Consider the following 23,143-nt stretch of genomic DNA (forward strand, 5'->3'; position numbering starts at 1 on the left):
TGGAAAGATGTGGATTTGGTGGGTGTAGTGTTCAATGGACAAGGAACTGGTTGTGAGATCGTACTCAGAGAGTGGTGGTCAGTGGCTGAATGGATGGAGACCAGTGACAAGTGATGTCCCTCAGGGGTCAGTACTGGGACTTACAATACTTCAACATCTTCATCAAAGACATCAACAGTCAGTATATCCTCAGCAAGTTTGTGCATGACACCAAGCTATGTGGTGCAACTGATATGCCTGAGGGACAGGATGCCATCCAGAGAGACCTGGACAGGCTTGAGCAGTAGGCCCAGGAAAATCTCATGAGGATCAACAAATCCAAGGGCAAGGTCTTGCACCTGGGTTGTGGCAACCCTTGTGAACAGTACAAGCTGGGAGATGAAAGGAGGAGTACAGCCCTGGTAAAAAGGACCTGGGGTACTGGTGGATGGCAAGCTGGACATGAGCCAGTAGTGCGTCCTTGCAGCCCAGAAAGCCAACTGTATCCTGGGTTGCATCCAAAGAAATGTGGTAAGCACAGAGAAGGAGGTGATCCTGCCCTTCCACTCTGTACTGGTGAGGCCTCACCTGGAGTACTGTGTCTACATGTGGAGCCCTCAATACAGGAGAAACATAGACCTGTTGGAGCACATCCAGAGGAGGATCCGAGGGATGAAACACCTCCACTGTGGGGACAGGCTGAGAGAGCTGCGGCTGTTCAGCTTGGAGAAAAGGCAGCCTTGGGGAGACCTGACAGTGGCCTTCCAGCATCTACAGGGAGACTGTAAGAAGAAAGGAGACAGGTTGTTCAGCAGAGTCCATTGTGTTAGGACAAGGGGAAATGGTTTCAGACTAAAAGGGGAGATTTAGATTGGATATAAGGAAGAAGTTTTTTACAGCGTGGTTGCCCAGAGAGGTGGTAGATGCCCTGTCCTTGGAGACATTCAAGGCCAGGTTGGATGGGGCTCTGTGCACACTGGTGTATCTGTAGGTGTTGTTATTCAATGAAGTGGAGTTAGACCAGATGATCTTTAAGAATCCTTTCTAACTCAAATGACTCTGTGATTTTATTCAACACATCAGTACCTCCAGAATAGCAGTTCTTAACCTAAAATGCACATTTCCATGCCTAAAGAGTAATTTAAATTGGAAAAGATCTTCAAGATCAAATTCAACCATCAACCTGACCTAGAGATGCTGCTAGAAATATGTGAAGGCATCCTGCTGATCCATGGTCATTGTTTACAAATGAGGTTGATGCCTTCATCCCAGTGAAGAGGATCCTGCAAGATTGTAGGATCTGCCATTGAAGATTCTTAGGAGCTTGTTGAAGAACCTGATCTTAGTTGGCTGTGGGGAGGGGCTCTGAGCCCAGCAGTCTGGCTGTGATTGGCTGCTGAACTGGGGATCACCAGCAGAGCAGCCAATCTAGAGATGGGGAATCCAGTTAGGAATGCTCTGCTCCTGATCCTTCAATGGGGAGGTGAGAAATCCAGCAGGTTCTGTGCTGGATTGCATGGTTATGATTGGTTGCTTTGCTGGTTACAATGGGCAGAGCATCCTATGGGGAGGTAGGGAATCCAGCAGGGGATTCCTCGTTCGGTGGGCTGCCTGCCATTGGCCGCTGGGCTGGGAGCAGCGGGCCAATGGGGAGCGGGGGGATCCTCTCGGCGGGGGTCGGGGAGCCGCGATCGTGAGGGGTGCAGGTGGGCACCGGAAAAAGGGGAAAGGAAAAAGGAAGGGGCCGGGGTCGGCGCGGCGCGGCGCCGGCTGCTAGGTGGAGCCCGCGTCCACGCAACCCAGATCCGGGCCCTCGGCGCTCCCCCGCCCCTCGGCTCGCCGCCCGCCCGGCTCCGTGCGGCCGCCGCCGGGCAGGGCAGCAGCGCCGCGCCGCCTGCCGCTGCCGGGCCGCCCCCTCCCCGCGTGTGAGCCGTGCCGTGCCGTGCCGTTCTGCCGGCGGCCGTGGGTACCCCCCGCGCCCGCCCAGCCCACCCGAGCCGGGGCTGTCGGTGTCCGCAACGGGAGGAGGAAGAGGAGGAGGAAGGCTCCGGGGGGCTCCGGGCAGCTGAGGGCCGGCCGCCCCCCTGCGCGCGGGAGCCTTTGTGTCCCCCAGCCCCGGCGGAGTGGGGGGCCGGGGGCAGGGAGCGGATGCGGAGAGCGTCTGGTGCTGCTGGAGGAGGAAGAGAAAAGGGGGATGGTGGAAGATTGCTCTCCTTTTTTTTTTTTTTTTTTTTTTTTTCCCCTTCTTTTTTTTGGTGGTCTCTTCGGCAGCGGCTCCTCGTCCCCGGCGGCGGCAGCAGCAGCAGCAGCAGCAGCAAGGCAGGCGATGACCGTGCCGCATCCGGATCGCCCGGGCGGAGGTGCGGGCTCCGCGGCCATCCCCCGGCCCTAAGGCTGCCCACCTGGAGGAGGTAGAGCCGCGGGGCTGCGGCCGGGGGCTGGCGGCGGGGAGAGGGGGAAAGACCGCCTCCCCATCCCCACACACCCTCCGGGATCCAGCGTGAGCTGCGGGAGGAGAAAGCAGCGGAGGAGAGACTTTTTCTTCTTCCTTTCCCCCCCCTACCCCCTTGTAATTTTTTTATTTTTTTATTTTTTTTTTAACATTTTTCTTTCCTTGGGCGACGATCCCTGCTCCTCGTGTGCCTCCTGGTACCGTGGCCAGCTCTGCTTTTCATGACTGGATTGTGGCAGCAGCAGCAGCTCCCCGCTGCAGGTTGTTGAGGAACCGATGGGGATTGGCATCTCGGCAGCCGGAGGTGACTAAAGGTAACGGAGTACCCTCCATCCGAGCGCCCTCCATCCGCCGAGTGCCTCACGGATCGGTGCCGGCCCGCATCCAACCCGCGCCGGGCTGAGGGCTGCCCGCTGCCATCGGATCCCATTGGTTCCTATGGAGGGTGGTGGTCCTCGGGGGAGGGGGGCTGCGTCCTGCAGGTAACGGGGGTTGCGTGCTGGGGATGAAGGGGACGGATGGCTGCGAGGAGATGGAAGAGCCCCGGTAGGTTTTGTGTCTGCTCTTCCTTCCCTATGGAAGGAATATGTGGTTTTGCTGCTGTTACCCGTAGAAATCCCCGAGTTTCCCTCGCTGTTCCATGCCTATACCCCTCAGAGGATGGATGTTCCTATTGCATTGCTGGAGGGGTGCCTGGAGAAGCCGCCGCGTTCCTGGATGGCAGCGGGAGGACGGGGCTGTGGTTGGGATGCTGCTGGACCGCGGTGCGTCAGGGGCTGCGTGTGCCTGGCCGTGGGGTGGGCAGGGGTGTGCAGCCCCGTCCCTGCAGGCAAAGGGAAACGCGCAGCCCAGGTTGGTGCCTGGCTGGGGTGTTCGGTGTTTGCTGGCTGTCTGCAGGGCTGTGTTCAGCAGGGACATTTTTTGAACGAGAGGGGCCAGTATGTATGGGTGGAGGAAAAAAATGGTAAAAATTGCATTACCCTTATTCTCCCTCTCCCTTCTTTTCTTTTCTTTTCTTTTTTTTTTTCTTTTTTTTTTTTTTTTTAGCTCTTTTATTTGCTAGCTAGATTATTTCCTTTCTCCTTGCAACCATGTTTTGACTATTTAACTTGGAAATACATTTGTGAGAGTGGTGGTAGCTGCCTGCCTCAAATAAGGGAGCACTTCTTTGCCTTCTCAGTATAGGAAGCCCAGCTTTAGCCAGTGCCTTATAGCTGGTGGGTGGCTGTGGTGCCCAGAAATGAGTTGTTGGTTGGACTACATGATCTTAGCAGTCTTTTCTGACCTTAATGATTCGATGAAATGCTCGCTGGGTACGTCTACTTTGGGGTCTGTGTCTCATCAGTGCCCAGAGCTGTCCACAGGAGCATTCTTTTGGTTTTTCACCCTGTGGATGTGCAGCTGTTTGTTTCTTTTTGTTGTTTTTTTTTTGCTTGTTTTTCAGGATAGGTTGCAAGGTAGGAAGGGAGCCTCTTTCCCTGTCCTGATCGGCATGCAGTTCTTCTCTGCTGTAGTTAAAACAACTCATACGTGGCCAAAAGAAATGTATTGTTGCGTGCTCGTCACTGTAGCATTCCCAGCTTTGGCCACAACAACTGAGTCTGTTGTATTTACACTCCTGTTTGGATTACTCATGAGGAGGTATTAGCGTTTCCCCTCTCTCAGCCCTAGCTGCTTAGAAGGAGGCTGAGGTACAAACATAAATGGATGAGAATGCCTTCTGTGCTTTGCTATGGGGCAGAAAGAGAGCCTGCAAGTCACTGTTCCTTTTCGATACTGTGGCATTGGTTATTTCAGGGTGCTGGATGGAGAATCTCAAAGCCAACAAAAAAAAAATCTTCTCTGGAGTTGAAATGAATGCATTTCTTTTTGTTATGGAATGCAGTCTCAGAGTGCAGCCAGTGCTGCTTGCCTGGTATTGAGTAGCAGCGTGTGCCTCGTCGAGCTCATTTATCATAATTTCCAGGGGCTCGCGATATGAACAGGCTTCTACTGTGTATTCATTAGGAAAAATCCTTCCACCGAGTTTTACGGGGCAGGCCAGGTGCTGCAGGTTAAAGAGGCTGGTGTCAGCGAGCCTGCAGCCGTCGCTTCGGGAGAGCAGAGCAGGAAGGGCGCAAAGCCGCCTGCCTGTGCTGCCGCTGGGTGACAAAGTTTAGAGTGGGGCTGGGAGCTTTTCTGAAGGTGAAACGCTGCACTCTGGTTGCAGGAGGGACACAATCCCCTTGTTGTGGTTGGGGCTCCTTAGCAGAGCTTTTTCCATGCTGAGCGTGGTTTACTACAAAGTAGCCGTTGTGTTGTTACCTGCTGGCAGCAATGAGGCTGGCATGGATCTCCGTGTGCCAGAATGACTGGAGTACATAAAGCTAGAGCTAGCACATGAGTTCTGTGTGATTCCATTATTTGTCTCCCTCGGTGGCTGCATCGCTCCCGTCCTGTGCTGGCTGCAGGGCTGGAGGAGCTCATTCTGACGTGGCTGCTCAAATAGCACAACATGAACCCAGTGCCCTTCGCTGGCCATGTGGGGAAGGCAGGCAGGCTCGGAGGAGGAGGTGCTCGCAGGGTGCTGGCCGGGTGTCTGTGCCGCCCAATGGAAGGTGTAAAATGGTGTGGACTGGATTACTGGAGAGCAGCGTGCCCGACCTTTCGCCTCGGTCAGCACATCTACGGGGAGTGCGGTGACGCCGGGAGGGCTTTCACATTCAGAGCATGAGCGCATGCATCATCAATGCCAGTAAATGAGATGCACACGGGAGAGGGAAGGCTTTGTAAATGGAGCAGTCCTGGGAGCTGCTGATTTATTATTGCAAATTTTGATACTAATAGCGTTGGGACTAGTGTAGATTGGCTGGGAAACTGTTTCTTGTGTGGCAGAGCTTAAAGGATGGGCTAGAGGCTGATGAAAGATGTGGAATTTGGCAAGGGAAAAGCTATGATATGGAGGCTGGGCACAAGGCTTAAAAGTAAATAAGGGAAGAGAACTTATTTCATTGTCTTACTATTTGGTTGTAGAAACAGCTCAGTGCTCTGATAGGAGTGATTTTGACAGAACTTTGTATTCTTTGGAACATTCCTGCTCATCACAAGAGAGCACTGGAAATGCAGCACCCAAATTCTCATATTGGAGGTGGTGCTGATACTGTGCTGAGAGTGGGGAATGCTGAGACAGCGGGATGGCCCTGCAGAGCAAACTCGTGTTGTCTGGCCACTTCTGATGGGAGGCTGCTTGTCAGGTGGGATATACCCAGTGAGCATGGAAGCTCTGAAGAGGTCTTTCCACGGTTCATGAGGATTCCCAGCTCTTCCTTGCCAGCTCCTCTTTCTTCCAAGAGATGCACTGCCACTGGGATGCAGTGTAATGCTTTCTTTATGCTTCCCACTAGATAAATATTTACAGTGCACTGTTCCTTGTGAATAGGTGCTCTTCTATGGAGGAGTGAAGTAGGATGGAGACTGTGGTGCCTGCAGAAGACACCTATGGGATGGAAATGGCTGAGAGAAACTGAGTGGTAAAAACAGTAGGACAGTGTGTAGGCTGTTAGTTTTCTTTCAGTGGCCTTTTTAGAGAGACTTCTGGTTTTGGCTGTGAGTCAAATGTGTTTAGTTATAGACTCATGGAATGACTTGGGTTGAAAGGAAACTTAGAGCCCATCCAGTTCCAGTCCCTGCCCATAGGGATCTGCCATCTAACCTGACCTTGAGCACCTCCAGGGAGAGGGCATCCACAGCTTCTCCATTGTGTTTATCAGTCACTGCACCATGCATCTGTGGCTGTATCAAGGAAAACAGTCTCTTCAGGCAATAAAAATTTCATTTCAGTGGTACTGTGGACCATCTTTGAAATTTTCTGCACTGTTTTGAATAGATTGGTTCATAGCTCTGCTACTATTAATTGGAAAAGCTTACTGAGTTGATTGCAGTTGGATCCTTACCTGGCATAAATCAATTCAAGTCATTGATTGCACTTCTCAGTGAAGCTATGCATTTCTTAAACTTATGATGAAACATCATAAATACAAAAGATCAGCATGAATGTTTTCTTACTACAGTGCAAAGCTAAAATGAGGTGAAGATGAATGTGCGTGCTTTTGCAGAAGTAGTCCTTAAACTGTGATCAATGCATGGCCCTACTGTGATGTCCAATGCAAAGGTGCCTGCGTTTGAACCTAACACCTTCAGCTAACACTTTGGAAATGCTCTAAGTGGTATAAACCAAGGATGAGTAGTCTGCTTGTAATGCTCATCAGATACAAGTCCCTTCTCTATTAACACTTTTAACCTTTCCCATTCCACAGAAATAAAGTGTCTGGTTACTGACATAAGGAACCTCAATGAATGGATACAGTTTCCAATGAGATAGGTAGAAATATTCTGACTATTTCAGTCCTAGTGCATTCACTTCTCCTATGGGCACACACAACCAAGCGGTTATTTTTTGGAGGGAACAGACAGAGGTCTGCTTTTTTGCTGTTGTTGTTCAAACTTGAATAAGTGGAAAATAGGTACTTAAGAATTGCACCTATACTGCAAACATAAGCACAGACATATGTACATAGGTATGTGTGTTCATGAAAACAAAATGGATTTTTTTTGGGGGTATGCTGAGCAACCATTAATTTTATCAAGGGTGATCATTGCTATGTGCTGTAGCAGCCTGTTTCTGATTTGATGTTGCTGATCCCAAGGCTGTCTAAATGAGTAGTTTTTCCACAAAGAGAGTAGAAGAGAAGAATCATTGCTGCATGGAAGTGCAGTTTGCAGCTTTCTTGAATATGTTAATGTAGGGGGCAGGGATGTGTCAGAGATGGGCATGGTAGACAACTGAGAGCCCATCTAGCTTAGATGAAGAATTTAGTTTAAGCTGCAAAGCCTGGCTAGGATGCTCAGCAGCCTGTGAAGCTCAGATTTAGCTTAATACAGTGGAAGAAAAAGTTCTGGAAATATAATGAATGTGCAATTGCCTGACTTTTTACTGTTTTGTATTTTCTTTCCAATTATTTCCACAAAACGATGAGTGAATGCTAAGACTTGTGTTCCCATAGGCATCCTGGAAAGAGCAGGAAGAAGAAGGGAGATAATGGGGAGTTCATTTAGGAGATGGCACATCAGTAAGCCTGTATTTTTTATGATGATGTAAGATCACAAATCTCCAGTTGAGGAGATGTTTCGATTTCCAGCAGTGCCAACACAAGCAGGCTTCAACCCATACAGCCTCTTTGCTTGTGCAAAGCATGGTGACCCTTCGCTGCGTTCCATGGGCTGGTGCTGCTGTTTGAGAGCCCTGCAGAGGCAGTGTGCCTTGCTGTTCCACACCACGTCACACACCCTGTGCAGGCCTGAGCCTGCGAGAATAGAGAGGGACCTCAGCCCAGTTTTTGATGTTCTGCATGGGTGGGTACCCTGAATACTAAAGTGCATTTCAGTGACAGCTGACCCTGTAAGGCGATTTTCAATAGCTTGCTTTTTTTTCCTTCCTTTTTTTCCTCTTCTTTCCCTCAAAGCCATTCCAAAGACTGCCGAGGGAAAGGAGGAGAAAAAAAAAATCACCCATCGAAGCCATCTCTTTGAATAGGTTTCAGTGTTGGATAGAACTGAGGAGAGTTTAGGAGATCATGTTAACTCCTTTTCTTTCACACCTCTTTAGCAACCGTGTGTGCGCTACTGACTGATACATCACTTTGAAATTCCTGTCATTCGCTTCAAAGGAGACAGTTTTTTTTGTTTGTTTGTATATTTATTTTTTAGGTAAGGTGTATACTTAAGATATTTATTTATTTATTTGAATGTCATCCCTCCTTCTCCCATCCCCACCTCCCCCACCATCTTCTGGATAATATTACCCCCAGTAAACAAAAGCCTTTTGGATTCTGTCCTGAAGGGCTCTTTCTGTCAAGGCTGTCTGGAGGTACTGTAGACAGAACAGGTCTACAGTCATATAGTCGATGGTTTACTATGAGAAATATTTATATTTTTTTAAACCTCCAGCACACAACAAATTGCTCAACTGGATGCTATGTCTTTGCTTGACTTTGTGTGCAATCTAAACCGTTATTCCTTCAGATTTAGGATGTTGCAACCATGGCCTTTAATCATTTGGAAATGCTGTGCGCATATATCCCATTTCCAAGAGAAATTATGATGTGACTACTGCACTTTAAACTCCCACAGCACAGACTTGAAGAGAATGTCAGTTTGGATTATCTTTAATGGATGCAGGTGTGTGGAGTGGTTGCATGGAAACATTAGGTCACAGCTCGAACCAATGATTGAACACCTGGTGAAGGGGCATGGCCAGCCGTGAGAGCACAGGTGTGAGCAATCCACCTGTGCAGCCAAAAGTGGTGGACCCAGAGTCCATTCCTCCCTAATCTCATTTGAGTGCTGGCAGCTAAGGGGGAAGGATCTCTATTTGGAGGTGGCTTCTTTTTGAAGTTTCCGGCAAGTTCTTATCATTGGAAATAGTAAGCCATTTCTTCTTTATTACTGGATTGTGACCACTACCTTTCTTGGGAGATCTAAAACTGAATAAAGGCAACTAATCAACTGCTGCTAATCCTTATGTATGTCTTTTTTCTCTCTCTTCTGTCTTACCTCTCTTTTTTGTTTGTTTTTATTTCTTGTATTTTAAAAGAAGGCTTGTACTATTACAAGTTCTGCTTAGTTGGGTTAACTCCAAAATTACGTGTGTCTCTTTGTGTGAAATTTATCCTGAAAGGTGTTTGAAATATAGTGATTATACTGTATAGAGTGATAACCTGTGACCTTTTGACAAGTGATCCACAATTACAATTATAATGCACTTTATAGATCTCTTTAAGTAGGTCACCAATTGGCAATGACTTTCTAAAGTCTGTGTAATGTGTTTTGATGTGGGATGGGGAGTGCTTCTCCATGTAACACTGCTGATTTGGGAAGAAAGTCTGCAATGCAACAAGAGAATTGTACCTGTGTAAATATGCTTGATTTCATAAGAAATATGGTTCCTTTAGGATCAGATGTTTGTCCACAGAATGCTTGATCCTATGAGCAGCTCCATGCATGCAGTAGGGATGAGTTGCTGGATTGCTGGTGAGCACCAGTGGAAGGATGCTGTATGTAGACCTCAGTAATTGTTTATGCTAGCTTAGACTGAGAAGCTGTAATTTTTCTGTTCAGTGAAAAAAATCTGGATCTCTGCTGTGAACAGCAGAGATAGGGTGTCTATGAAGAGGTGTTTATGGGGATGTTTGCAGCAGGGAGAAAAACTCTGGTGGGGTAATATGCCTAGAAGCTGCTTATCTGTTTGCCTCCTCCAGCTTTGGGAGTAGCAGATGGGGGCTTGTCTGCCCTGATGTCTTCACGCTTAATCACTTGCTTGTCCTGTGTGAGCAGAGGGCAGACCAGCATAACCCATGGGCCAATGCAAGGGTGAGGATATAGGCTTTTGTCTGACCCCTTTCAAACAGCAGGCTTGATCACAGCTAGGGTCTGGGGTTCTTCCCAAGTTCATGTAATGTGGGTCTAAGCAGTAATCATTGTGATAAAACTGGCAACTCAATCCATAAATGAGATAATAGAAGTCAGTGACAAAGTACTAGGAGAATTAGTGATGAATATCATGGAAATGTGATTGGTAGTAATATAGGTGTATGTTGTAGTTGCAGTGACATAACGCTGCTTCTTGAACTGGCTCTGTGTCTTCCTACTGCATTAAAATAAATGACAAAGCATGCGTTGATACGGGGGTGCCAGGTCCACTCTTCATTCACAACTCAAATGTATCTGTGCTGCTCTGCAATAGAAGCTGTAGTCAAACACTGAGCAGATAATCTTTTTTTTTTTTTCTTCTGTAAATCAGTTTTTCTTTTGTACCGTAGACGTTTGTGTGGGTGGTTCCTCATTGACCACAAAGAAGTGGGTTTTGTTGTCTTTCACATACATTCTCTATTGAATTAACAGAGTTGTGCAGTTTTGCCTGTCACACTTGGATGGGATACTGCAATGATTTAATTTAAAATGAAAGAGAGATGTCTTCATTTTAGAGAAAACCGTGGTTAAGCGGTGAGAATAAGCAGGTCTAGCCTTTACCAGAAACCCTAATTAGAAGAAATCCCATGTACGGTTGACCTTGACTATTGATACAACCCTCAAAGAAGAAAGAGTACTAAAAATTAGTATGCTGCCAGCGTTGCACTTTTATTATTTGACGTTATTAAGCAAACTTGGTGTGTATTTCTTTTTTTGAAGCGTTTGATTAAATGTGTGATCTTATCTTGGTGAAATGGCCCGCTGGGCTGCAGACAGTGGTGTTCAGAAATGAAATTTGTTTAGAGCCTCTGAACAGACATTTGTTCAATGAGACCTTTCTTAAATAATAGATGACAGGGAGATAGCTGTGGAACGTGTTTTTGGGTTTGGGCTTTTCTAAAAATGTGTAGGGAGTTGCAGTGTTGCAAAGGGAGGAGAAGACAACACAAGTGCACAGAAGTGAGAATAGAGCGTATGTATAGAGAAATTATCTTGCTCTCTCAGCAGAGATTTGAAATCTTATGTTTGATGTTGTCCAGGGCAGAATTAGGCTTCAGTTTTGCCAAGACTTACGCAGTTTGGGGGCTACATGTTGATGTGTTGTTTGGTATATCAAGCCATGTTCATGCATCTCTAATTCTCAATATCGATAACATTATCCTTTTAGTTAGAGTTGTGAAGGTGCTTCTTGTGCAAGTAAAAAAAAAAACAACAGCAATAAAAACAAAAAACCCACCATAACTAAAAAATAAAACCAAACTGTGAACCAAAGCATTGGTTTGTTGCTTCCTGGAGTCAGCATTATCTGTTTCCCATCCAAACAGTCAACTTCATTATTGTTTGCTATGCAGGGATAAAATTTTGTTGAGCATGTGGAATGCACAGGATTCCAAGTTATTAACAAGCGATTGCATGCCTTGCTTTTCCCAAGGTGAAGCTGAGAGGGAACACAGATACCTGAAAATGTACTTTTTTGTTCAGTCATGGAATTATAAGAATATACTGTGGTGATCTCTGAGGTGGGAGATGTGCGTTTTCTGAGCAGCTCTGCCTCCCTCTGCAGAGGGGCCTTTTTTTTTATATAGCAAGTTTGCTTTTGAATGAGAGGAGTCCTGGAGTGCCTGTGCTGTAGAAGTACGTTTTGATCAATTCCCATCTGCCCTGGTGCTCCCCTGCCTTGTGCCGCAGCTGTCTTTACATCAGGTTAGATGGTGATTAAGCAGTTTCTCCTTCTAGAGGTAAAACCAAAGCTTTCAGTTGCAAGAGCTGGTTAAAAGATGTGAGCTCGATGCCTTAATGATATGCTGAAGTGTGAGCTTAGGAGTCCTCTAGCATTTGATGGTCCAGCTGCTCACCTGTCCTCTCTGTGTGATGTGGTTATTTTTCAGAAAGGCTGCTCAGCTGTCAGGCCAGCTTGGTGGTGTTCATGTTATGTATTAACGTATACATTTTATGATTCAGTATTTCTGCAGGGGGAACTTGCCTGTTAAAGGGCAGCTTGCTAGAGAAAAGTAATGGTCCTGCTCAAAGTCAGGAAAATCAAAATGGAAACTTCTCTAGGCTGAAGTTTATTTGCCACCTACTCGTCTGCAGAAGTAATTTGGTCTAAGTAACTTCATATGCAGTGGGCAGCAGGGAAAGTTTCAGAACTGAACTCATGGTAATGTGTTTCTGAACTGGGAGGGTAACTTGATCCATTTATTTTTTTGTCTTTATGCAAATACTGCAGAGCAGTATCTTAATGGGGCTATAAGATGAGAAGAAAAATCATGACAAATGTCTAGGGTGACTGTCTATAAGTAGTCACTGAAGGATAATGCAGTGTTTTTTAAATTAAAAAAATAAAGTTACTGCACAAGCTGGGGGTGCTGGATGCATGCATGCTGTGAACACACTGCTGATGCTTCTGTTCCTCCAAAAAAGGAAGGGTAAGGATACACAGGAGCAGTGCATATTCTGTAACATTTCAGGCTGGATATCAGGAAAAATGTCTTCTCCAAAAGAGCAGTGATGCATTGGCACAAGCTGCCCAGGGAGGTGGTGCAGTCACTGTCCATGGGGGTGTTGAGGAAACATAAGGATGTAGTTAGTGAATATGTGGGGGTGGGTTGATGGTTGAACTAGGTGGTCTTAGTGGTCTTTTCCGTCCTTTATGATGCTATGGTTTTTACTTGGGGACTTGGTCTTGGGAGGAACTTTAGGGACCTAGTTCCTGCTGAGGCCCCATATCTGCTGATGCTGTTTTTCCTCTTGGTGGCAAGAATTAGCACAGTGTTAATCCCACGAGGAAGGGAAGATTTCTCCTAAAAATATTGCTGTAGGACTGGTGGGGTCCTGACCCTGTGCCAGGTGTTACCAAAACATGCAAAAAGGGGCCACTGCTCATGCTGGAGGCAGTACAAAGCTGCTGCAGCATATCCTAATTGTTCTACTTTGTAACACTGCTTACTTTCTTTTCCTGTTGATTTTTTTTTTTCCTATTACAATTAGGGTTATCTCAAGTGGAAGTTAAATTATTCATCTCTTATCATTTAGCAGCTACATCTTCTACTGGATTTGGGTTTGTGTCTGTGCCTAACAGGAAAGGATGTCTAACCTCTCTTCAGCTGTTTTTCTGACATGTGTATTGTGTTATGGCTTAAACCGTGCAAGTCTCATGTGACTAATTTTTGGCATGTTGGGAGCAAGGGACTAATCACAACCGCTCAGTTCAACTTGTGTGTGTTTGCAGTAATAAGGTTCAAAGGTTTCAGGGTAATTATGTTAAATTTCTAGCCTCCTTGCTAATTTTCTGCTGATTGAGGGGAGAAATGTCGATCCCTTTATGCCCTAAGGAGTGTCTTCCCTTTCAGCAAGGCAGGTGGTGGTGTCCAACTATGCCAGCCTACTCTGTTTTCCTGGTTGTACACCTATTCAATTTCCTGAGAGATTCTATTCCTTGATTTTCAGACTAATTGTGTCAGATATCCAGGGTATATAGCAAAGATAACATGTGCATCGACTTGTACTACTGTAACATAGACTAGTTATTTAAATTAAGAAAGAGGATGTCTTTCATCAACAGGGCAGGATAAAATAATACAGCAGAAACACTGATTTGTTTAATGCAGGTCTGTGGCTTTGGTGCTGAGGCTTCAAAAGCTGGCAAGATGCTCAATCATCTGGGAAGACCTGATGGGAGTCACAGATTAATCACATTGTGATATCTTGACGTTTCCTTGCAGTGTTTGCATTGCAGCATTCAGCTATAGGTGCTGATGTTGCATCACAGTGGGGGGAGGAAAAAAAAAAAAAGAAAAAACAGCATGTGCTGATGGGGGAGAATGAGCAGTGTCTCGTTGTTCCTGTTTTGTGGCTGCAATGAGCTCGGAAGAGAATTTTTTTCCTTTTTTTTTTTTTCCCCTCACCATTGCTCACCTTGCTTATTGATTTTTGTTCTATTTGCATTTTAGGATATCAGGCCTATGCAAAATGTATTCCTTTGTTTTCCATGTGTTGCGGTTTAACCTGTCAGGTCACTCAGCACCGCACAGTTGTTGGCTCCCTCCCAGTGAGTTGGAGGAAAGAACTGGAGAAAAAAAAAAAAAGTAGAACTCATGGGTTGAAATAAAACGGTTTACTAAGAGTAAGGGAAAAGGGTAATAGTTATGACTATATGCATATATGAATATATTTAACAAGTAATGCAGAAGCAGCTGCTTACCACATACTGACCAGTGTCCCACCCCCTTCAAAACTCTCCTTCTGCATGATGTCATATGGTATGGAATATCCCTTTGGCCAGTCTAAGTCAGCTGTCCTGATTCTGCTCCCTCCCCGTGCTCCTTGCTGTGAATGGCCTTGGGTCTACACAGCACTGCTTAGCTGCAGCTATTAACATCAGTGTGTTATCAGCATTGTTTTTCTCTTAGAGCCAAACACAGCATCATAACAGACACTCTGAAGAAAATAATTCCTTCTTGGCTGAAACTAAAACACTGTGTTGGTAGGATTTTCTTGTTCTTGTTTCTATATTGCTTTTGTCAGATTAGCATAAAGCAAGGAGGCAGTCTTCTCTTCTGGATGGAGGAGCAGCAGTTGTCCCTTTCAAGTCTGTCTTTAGCTTTAGTACTGGTAACTCTTCAGGATGATCTGAAAATGTCCCTTAATTTGTCTGCTTGGATGGTGGCCAGCAGAGGTTTTCTTGTGTGGGCTTGCTTTGTTTGTTTTCCTCAAAAATTGCGTGCTGATTCAGGCCAGTTACTGCTAATAGTCTTTGGGTATAGTGTTTGTAGCTAATTAAAAATAACCACTAATTGAGAGCGGAATGTTGTGAGCTTGAATTTTCCTACACTTCATCTCGGATGAGTGTTTTTCTGGAAAAGCAAGAGCGAATCTGCTTCAAGATGCTTCCTTCAATTTGTAGATGGATAAAGATGCATTTGAAAACTAGTATAGTGTTGACTAGTAACATTGGTAAAATATGTGGGAAATTGGACTTTCTTTAAAAAGTACAGCATCCTGTCACTTTTGCGTCTTTCAGAAATAAATTTGTATTTGCTGTAAGCAGGCATTATGCAGTACAGCTGGGGTAGCTGGTGGAGAGGCAAGGTTGGATCTCTTCATGGGGACTCTGAGCTCCTACAGAGCGTATGCTTTCGTAACTGAATTTGGTGTAGGAATTCCTGAGCAAGGCCACTGTCTGCATAATTTATGTAATACAGTCAGAGCAGATGATCCGAACTTCCTTTCCCCTATCTGCCAGATACTGCTTTCAGGTGCCATATCCTAGTAGTGACTCATGAGATCACTAAAATACGTGACAAATTGAATTTTCTTTAAAACGTGCAGTTTTCACCTGACCTTATCTATAGGGTGGGCATATCTCTGGCTCTCTACTCATGTCTCATCCTGTACAGGCCTCTGCTGACTGCCACGAGGGAGACGTCTTTGGGATGTTCTGAGGGGTAAGCAGTGAGGTTTCAGCTTTAGCCCATTGCACAAGTGTGGCACTGTCTCTTCTGGCGTAATCCCCTTGTGCGCGTGATCGATCTGCTGCACTTGCTTCAGTTCCTGCTGACCTTTATGGTCTCTTGTCTTTTATTTTTAGACAGCTCTGTGCGTGCCTCTAATTAAAAATAATGTTTCAATGCTTCAGCAAAAGAGGCATATGTATAATGACTTCACCAAAATTGTGATGTACCAAAGCCTGTGAATTTTGGAGATGCCTTAGCGGCTGTTGCTGATCTGGAAATAACAGGTTGTAAGCTGGATATGAAAGGAGTAAAAGATTAAAAAAAAAAAAAAACAAACACAACCTTTTCTGTTATTTTATGCAGAAACAGTGAATGATGTATAGATGCTTCTGTATATTCTGTACAGAATATACTTCTGTATATTTTCTTGCTAACAAATGCTAAGGTTTCTCTTAAGTCTAATCATGACTCTAAATTGCTTGGCTGCTTTTTGACAAAGTACAGCATCCTTGCAAGTTAACATTTTTCTCTTCTCCCTGATACTATAGAACAAGATTACTGGAGCCTGTGGGGTCTCCAGAAAACCTTCCAGCCTGCAGCCTATCTGCTGTCCTCTGTACAGAGGTATCTGTGTACATCATTTAAACTGGCCTCCTAGGAATAAGGAAGAGGCAGGCATGTCTGTGGCATGATTTCTTTCTCTTCCCGTTCATGTAGACATTTCAAATAGGTTAGATGAATTTCACCCTAAACTTTCTCTCTGCTGATTGTAAAGGAAGCCTAAGGTGAAAACTTGGAGATGTTTACACTGCAGATACATTATGTCAGAGGAGATGAATCCCACCACAGGAAATTGCTGGCTTTGGCTCACGGTATATTTCCAATTTAAATCTGACTGTGTGATAAGCAGGTGCCCAGTGCAGCAGCAGTGCCAATCCAGCAGGATGGCTGGTAATGCCATAGAGAATTAAGCTGCCCCAGACCCTCTCACGCCTTGTACCCTGGGGGAATTCTCAAGAATCATAAAGGTATTATGGCACATACCTTAAATCTCACAAAAATAAATGCAGGGCTGGTAGAATGTGAGTGATCCCTCCTGTTTGTTATAGTGGGATACGAAGTTTTTGCGCTCTGCATTGAGAAGTGGGACCTTCATTGCATGCTTTTGTACCTCTACTGTTTCCTGTGCAGTATGGTGGTCTGTGAGCCTTACTCCACCTTTGTCCTTCCATTTTTTTTTTTCCAAAAACATTAATGAAGTGGATGTTGGGAGACATGTCTGCCTCAACTCATTTGGGAAGGCATCCTGGAGTAGGTACTTTGTGCAGCCTGGGCAAAGTAAGGATTGAGCTAATGAAGCATGTCCTCTGAATATGGAGTTGATAGTTCTTCCTGCAGTCTTTCTTCAAAACATTTGGAAAAAAAAAATACTTCCCTCCTCTCCTCACAGAGAGCTGCAGTCTAGACAGATGTTTCAGTGCAGGTTTTGGCTGCTCCTCTTGGTTCCCAAACCCAACTCTTGGTTTTGACATCTGTTTCTGTTACTGTATGGAGAGGAACCAGCCTGGGAAATGCATCTCTAATTTTAGAACCTCCATTTGGTTTGTAGCTCTGGCTGGGCTGTTTTCAATTGGGATTTATTTCCTGTCTGGCTCTCAGCTGATTTTCTGTAGCTATGTGGTACCAGTACAAGCTTTGGGACAGCACAAGGGGTGCAGATCTGCTTAAAATGGCATCACTCTGCATGGAAATGCTTGTTGATCTACGATGCATATGTGTTACATGTCTCACTGTTTTGTTTTGTTTTTTTCTCCTCTTTATAATTTCTCTAAAAATAGTAGAAAGCTGAAGGTGACCCTCACTTAAACCCCTTTGCTATGATGGAAAGGATGTTTGGTCTCCATCAGTGTTCATCAAAAATCAACGGATGTTAATGGCTGCATTTTTTTTTTCTGCGTGGAGAAATTCAGTGACACGCCTTTGCTCCATAGGCACTTCCATCTCAGATGCCATTGTGTCAGGCTGCCCCTCTGCTGCCATCTGTCACACGGCAACAACGTGTAACAGGATATTGGTGGGAAGGTTCAACCTCTACTGCCTTATCACCAAAACCCACTTATGACATTGTGGGAGAGCAGTATAGAATAGGAGGCGTTACTTTTGGAGCAGCTCTTGTATATAAACACACATGGGATATATACGTGTACATAATTGTGTGTGTATATATGTTATGCACAGTGTGTATATATATATCTGTTTTAAAACTTAGCATGTGATGTGTATTCTGATCTTCCTACTGTTTTTGATTCACTCAAGGAGAATATGTCAGAATTTAAGCTCACATTCTTACAATCACATTTTACCACTTGCACAGAACTTTTGAGAGATGTGGGAGCGCAGTGCATTTCCTGCATCTTAAAAGCAGTGCTATAGATATGCACAGCATGTGCCCAAATCTATCAGTATTGCAGATATGTAGTGTTAAATTCACTTATCCTGTTCCTAATTATTTGGTACTGGTTTCTTCTCTGCATTGTTGGCTTTAATTTTTTAGGCAGGTAGCTGGATCCCTGAGCAGCCCTTGATTTTTTTTGAATAGGATAGAGATGCAGATTTCAAGACCTGTACTACGGCAGTGATGTGCTGGTGGCTGTAGCAGAATATGTGCAAGCTGGTGCAGAGTCTGTTTTAATTTGGTCTCTGCGAACTTGTGAGGAGAGCATTTACTGGGATGCCATTGTTGCATCCTCCGTGGTAGTTAAGTTACGAGCTAGTGATCTCTCCACTTCTAGTTTCAGCGTGTGAGGTAGATAAACTGGTAAGCAAAGTCCTGCAATGGAAAAACTACATTCTAGCCTTATCAAAAGGGAAAAAAATGTTTAAGTGTATGCAAACAGCTGGTATAATGTGTGCAGTGCCATTATGTGGACAGTTTTGCCCTCATTTTAAGGCTAAGGCAATATTCCTTTGTTCCTCAGCCATAATATAAGGTAGCATGTGTCGCTTTCACTAAGTAGAAGAGCTGATACCAGTATGTGAATACAGCGTGCCAGCTAATGATAAGGAAAAATATTAAATTTCTACTGTTTTAAGTAAGTTTTAAGTGAATGTTGAAAACAGCAGATGTTGCTGAGTCTTTACTTCAGTGTGGTTTAAAAATTCAATTTGTGCTTTACAGTCATAGTTGTCAGATCAAATTAAAAAATCAAAGGCGAGCTACATGGGATTGGATCTCATCAAGGGCAAAACGAAGTGACTTACTGCCTCAAAAAAAAAAAAAAAAAAAAAAGGGGGGGGGGGTGGATTGGAGACACTACATTTTCACTGCCCTGGCTGAAAATGTCATGTTCTGATAGATTTGATGATTTGGAGTATTCTCTTCTGGGTGACTTATTAGCCATTGGATTTGGTACTTCTGTTTTCAGAGTTTTTGACTACGAAGGGTATTCCTGCCTTCCCTAATTTTCTGAAACGGGGTGTGTGTGTGTGTGTGTGTGTGTCATGGCAGTGATTTAGGGCACTTCTGCAATTTGCAGCATGGCTGTGTTGACCTGCACCAAGTACTGGGGATTTATCTATGCATCAAACACCTTTGTATACATTTAGCTTGGTATTATTCCCAAACTTCTGTGACCATGTGATGTGCCCTTGCACAGATGTGTTCTTAATGATGTCTTAGGGTCACAAAGATATGCACATTCTGCTTGAATAAAATTTATTTGAAGAAAATCAGTTGTGTGTGTTCAAAATCTGTCTGTTCCTCTCCAGGGCAGCACTTAGAAACAGAGCCAGGGCCCAGGGGAATTAAGCATGATATTTTAATGATATGTTAGTTGAATCTTATTTTTTCATTTTCCTAATATTTGCCAATTTGAAATCTGAACGAATCCTCCTCTTATTGGAAATAAACTAGATTTCTGATTAGAGCTTATGATACACTTGGGGCTCCTGTCAATACAGCTTTAGCATCTGCCACTGTAAGAAAGCACTGATCGAGCTTGAATGGCATTGAGACGTTGCGTTGAGACCAGCTTTCCTACCAAAGGACACAGTTGTATAGCCGGGTCCAAGTGATGACTGACTTCTGAATATCATTCTGTTTTTTCAAATCTACTCTCTTGCTGTGAGCATCTTAAATATTATTTTAATGTAGGCTTGTGTTCCCTTTGGTTTTAGAGCAGTTGTTAACACAAACTGTTTGTAGAATGGCACAGACATCTATAGTGTTGATATTTATTTTCCGAGTTGTTTTCCGATTTCTGTTTTTAGAAAGCGTGTGAATTTGGAGCTCCATTAGAAGAACTGGGATGTGGGGACTAGATGGCATGCATATGTGAAAGGACAGCTGTGACAACGAATGAGCTTGTCTACACATCTTGGAACACTGAGAAGTTAGGGGACACGCTTCAATATGGTATCTTAGCAAGTACTGGTCTCATTTGAATTAGATCCAATCCATAGATTGGATTTTGCATTACACTGGCATGGAATTGCCCTTCAGGTTTTTTGTGTGGTTGTTTTCTTTTTTCTTCAGATTTTTGCTAGCTTACCTTTCCAGGCTTTTAATGAGGTGTCAAGTGTCAAGACTTTGTTAATCCATATTAATGTGATCTCAGGCAGGAGAAGGCTTAATGGCACAAGCCCTTGTCTGTTCCCCTTCCAATTCTGCAGATAATTCACAATGCCCCACCTCAAGGGAGTGACCCTGCAGGTATTTGCCTACGGCTTGGGTTGAAACCTAAAACCTTGGAGAGAATTCCAGTTGAGATTTTCTGTCTGCTTTGCTGAAGATTGGCAGTGATCTCGCAGTAAGGTGGCATTTTGATATCTTAAAAAAGTTACCTGTAGAAAAAGGTGAAATTCTGTATATATGCAGTCTCTAGCATTGATAGTATTGGATTACATTGACTTTTCTTTTAATATTTGGCATCTATAGCTTATCATATATGCGTGTTTAATAGTATCAGCTTGTTTAATACTGTTCAGGAATGGTGTGTGTCTGTCTGTTCTGTTTACAGCAGTTTTTATTTCTTTTCATTCTTTTGTTTAAAGAAAAAAAAACTTAATATGTTAACTACAAGCTTTTAACCTTCACTTGCTATTAGTCGTATTGAAAGCTGGCATCGCAAATGCTGCTGTGAGCTTAAAGAAACGTTTTAATTGGGTCATTAGATCCTGTGTCATTGGGTGATTGCCCGAAAGCAATGATAACAGGAAGAGGTGTACACAGGCAGGATCTTAATTCAACAAAGCACTTATGCTGATGCATTGATAAGGTTGAAATCCTCCTTTGCATTTGAGACCCAAATGGATTTTTTCAGGGAGGACTCAGTGCTTTGGCAGGTGTGGTTCATGTAGCGGAGCTGGTGAACTTGGTTATTTTGGGTTCCTGGGCAACATTTGAGTTAGCTGGAAGTGGTGCTGCACATTGGGAAAGTCTGGTGTGGTATTTTGCTCTGCTGTATTTCTGCATTGGCAATGTTACTCATTCCTTTAAAAAGGAAAAAAAAAAAGTAGTAAATTTTGTGTAAAAATGGAAAATGACATCTTGTTTTTCACTTAACTGCACTGAGTTCCAATGGATGCTTTCACTGTTGTAACAGAAATGTGTATTTCTATCACTACAGTAGAGCAATTCTTTCTGTCTAAAGCGGGGAAGCTTCTGAAAAGGCATTGGCTGCCCAGATTTTTGTGTCTTCTCAGTAAATAGTTTGCAGTCGGTCAGATTGCAGAACTCAAAACAAAAAAAAAACAACAAACAAAAAAACCCCAGCAACCTGACATTTTGAGCCAGGGATGTTTCTCTGTCTTGCTTTGCTAGGAACGGGGGAAAGTTTCAACATACTCATTTGTAAGAGAAGCATACTAACTGCAAAATGTCATGCTCTGTAATTGGATTGTAACTTCTTGTTACAACGCAGCCAATGGGATAAGTATTTTATCACAAATCGTTCATTTTCCCACCTTAAAAAGTCTTCTGTAAAGCAGTAGGCTTATTTAACATATAACAGCTGTATAGGTTGATGAACTGTGTCAAACCTTTGGTAGCTTTTGAACCTGTTGCTGAATTTCATTCCTGGTGGTCAGAGGCAAAGGGGTCCCAGATTAATTTCTCCAAAGTCTGTGGAAGCTGGTACCCAGGTAAAGCCCACCAGCATCTCTTCACTGTAAGGGACTCATCATGAGATCCATCCTGAGGGATGTTTCAAAGCATCCACATCTTCCGTTGCAAATCACACATAAATTAGGTATTTCTGTTCATGCTTGGTGGAGTGAGTTGTTCTTGGAGAGGGTGATGTTACTGATAACATTACAAATGGGACTTCGTGTAACCTCAAGCTTTTTCTTGGGTTGTTTTTTTTTTCTTCTCCTTTTTAACAAGCGTAGACTTGCAAGACCTGATCCTCAATGATGTATTGTGACAGTGCTTCTAGCACCTTCAGCAGGGCTACAGTCTATTTATATCATCTGAGGTCTGGCTTTAATTGATGGATTTCTGTATCTTTTTAAGTGAACATAAATTATATGAATGCTTTACGGTCCAAAGTAATAAAAAATCTGAATTGTCACCATTTCTTTCTAATCGTATCACAAGACAGATTTCTGAGTAAAGTATGCACATAAACTTTTAGCCCATTGAAATATGCATATATAATTTAATTTGCATACATTAAATTCTTAGTTTCATTAATGATTTAAGATTCTTTTGCAGTTGGAAGGCCCTATCACTTTTTTTTTTTCCTTGATTGAATTGCCTATTCTGTTTAAATCAGACTGGGTAATACTGCTCATGTGTTACAGAACAATACTGGTAATTTGGTTGCATCTTTTATCAACGTGACTGATAAATATCTGGCCACACTATATTATTAGCCATTGATATATTAGAGTGTAAGACTTCTCCAGAAAGGAAATTTTGAAGTGCAATATGGCAATTGCAGGGGATATGGCTGAGAAGGTGAAGGAGAGAAACCTTGGCACAGCATGTAAAAAGAGCATTTCAATATTAGCATTGTTTAAAAGGCAGTCAATGCATTTTGCAGTTTCCTTATAAATACCTGGAATAACAAATACAGAGAGCTCTTTTTTTTTCCCCACACTATGCTACAGCAAAACAGTAAACAAATTTTAAACAGTAGAATGCTAAACAAGCAAAAAGCTGTATTTTGCTGCTGGCCTAGTGCTGGGCTTGAAGCTGTTGTTGCTGATGGGTTTTATAATTTTGCTGGGATTATTATTTCTTTTGAATTTTAGTTTTGGAGATTGTGGGGCTGTTACTCCACTAAAACAAGCTGAAGCTTCTCAAAATTTCCAGTGATTAATATTTCCTCATTTCCTTTCGAACCGAAGAAGTCTTTCCAGAAATTGATAACTTTAAGGCCCAAAAGGGTCTTTGCATATCAAGAGCTACTTTTGTGAGCATCTGTACCATGATTTCCCAGTGCTGGAGAAACTTTTAGAAGGAGAAACTTGGCTGCAGTGACTCTGGGTTACCCATTAGGCTGTTTGATGGTTTTGTTTATAGTATGAATATTTAACTTTCATAGTCTGCACTGTCAAAAGAAAAGACCCGTCTCTGTTTCAAAGCTAAAAGTGGCTTTTGCATTCTCTTTGCATCCTTTTTTTGCTTCCCTGTCTATTGTATGTGTTAAAGTTGGAAGCAAATCTGGACTATCTTCTATGAGAGGTGACTGATGGAAAAGAATGGCAAGGTTGTAATTGCCCAGGAGGGTCCTCATCCCATAAGTAC

The 23,143-nt window shown here is 43.8% G+C and overlaps 1 protein-coding gene across 4 annotated transcripts in view; it reads left to right on the top strand.

Moving 5' to 3' along the window:
* The first annotated feature begins 1,851 nt into the window (after window positions 1-1,851).
* ADGRL3 (adhesion G protein-coupled receptor L3) overlaps window positions 1,852-23,143 on the top strand; it is a 490,651-nt gene continuing 469,359 nt past the window's right edge. For all 4 annotated transcript variants that reach the window (XM_090139058.1, XM_090139055.1, XM_090139056.1 and 1 more), the window contains exon 1: window positions 1,852-2,745. The gene's annotated coding sequence lies outside the window, so the exon portion shown is untranslated. The remainder of the gene's footprint in view (window positions 2,746-23,143) is intronic.

The sequence above is a fragment of the Phasianus colchicus genome, chromosome 4 (assembly GCF_987193195.1).
Source record: "Phasianus colchicus chromosome 4, bPhaCol1.hap1.1, whole genome shotgun sequence".
Classification (NCBI taxonomy): Eukaryota; Metazoa; Chordata; class Aves; order Galliformes; family Phasianidae; genus Phasianus; species Phasianus colchicus.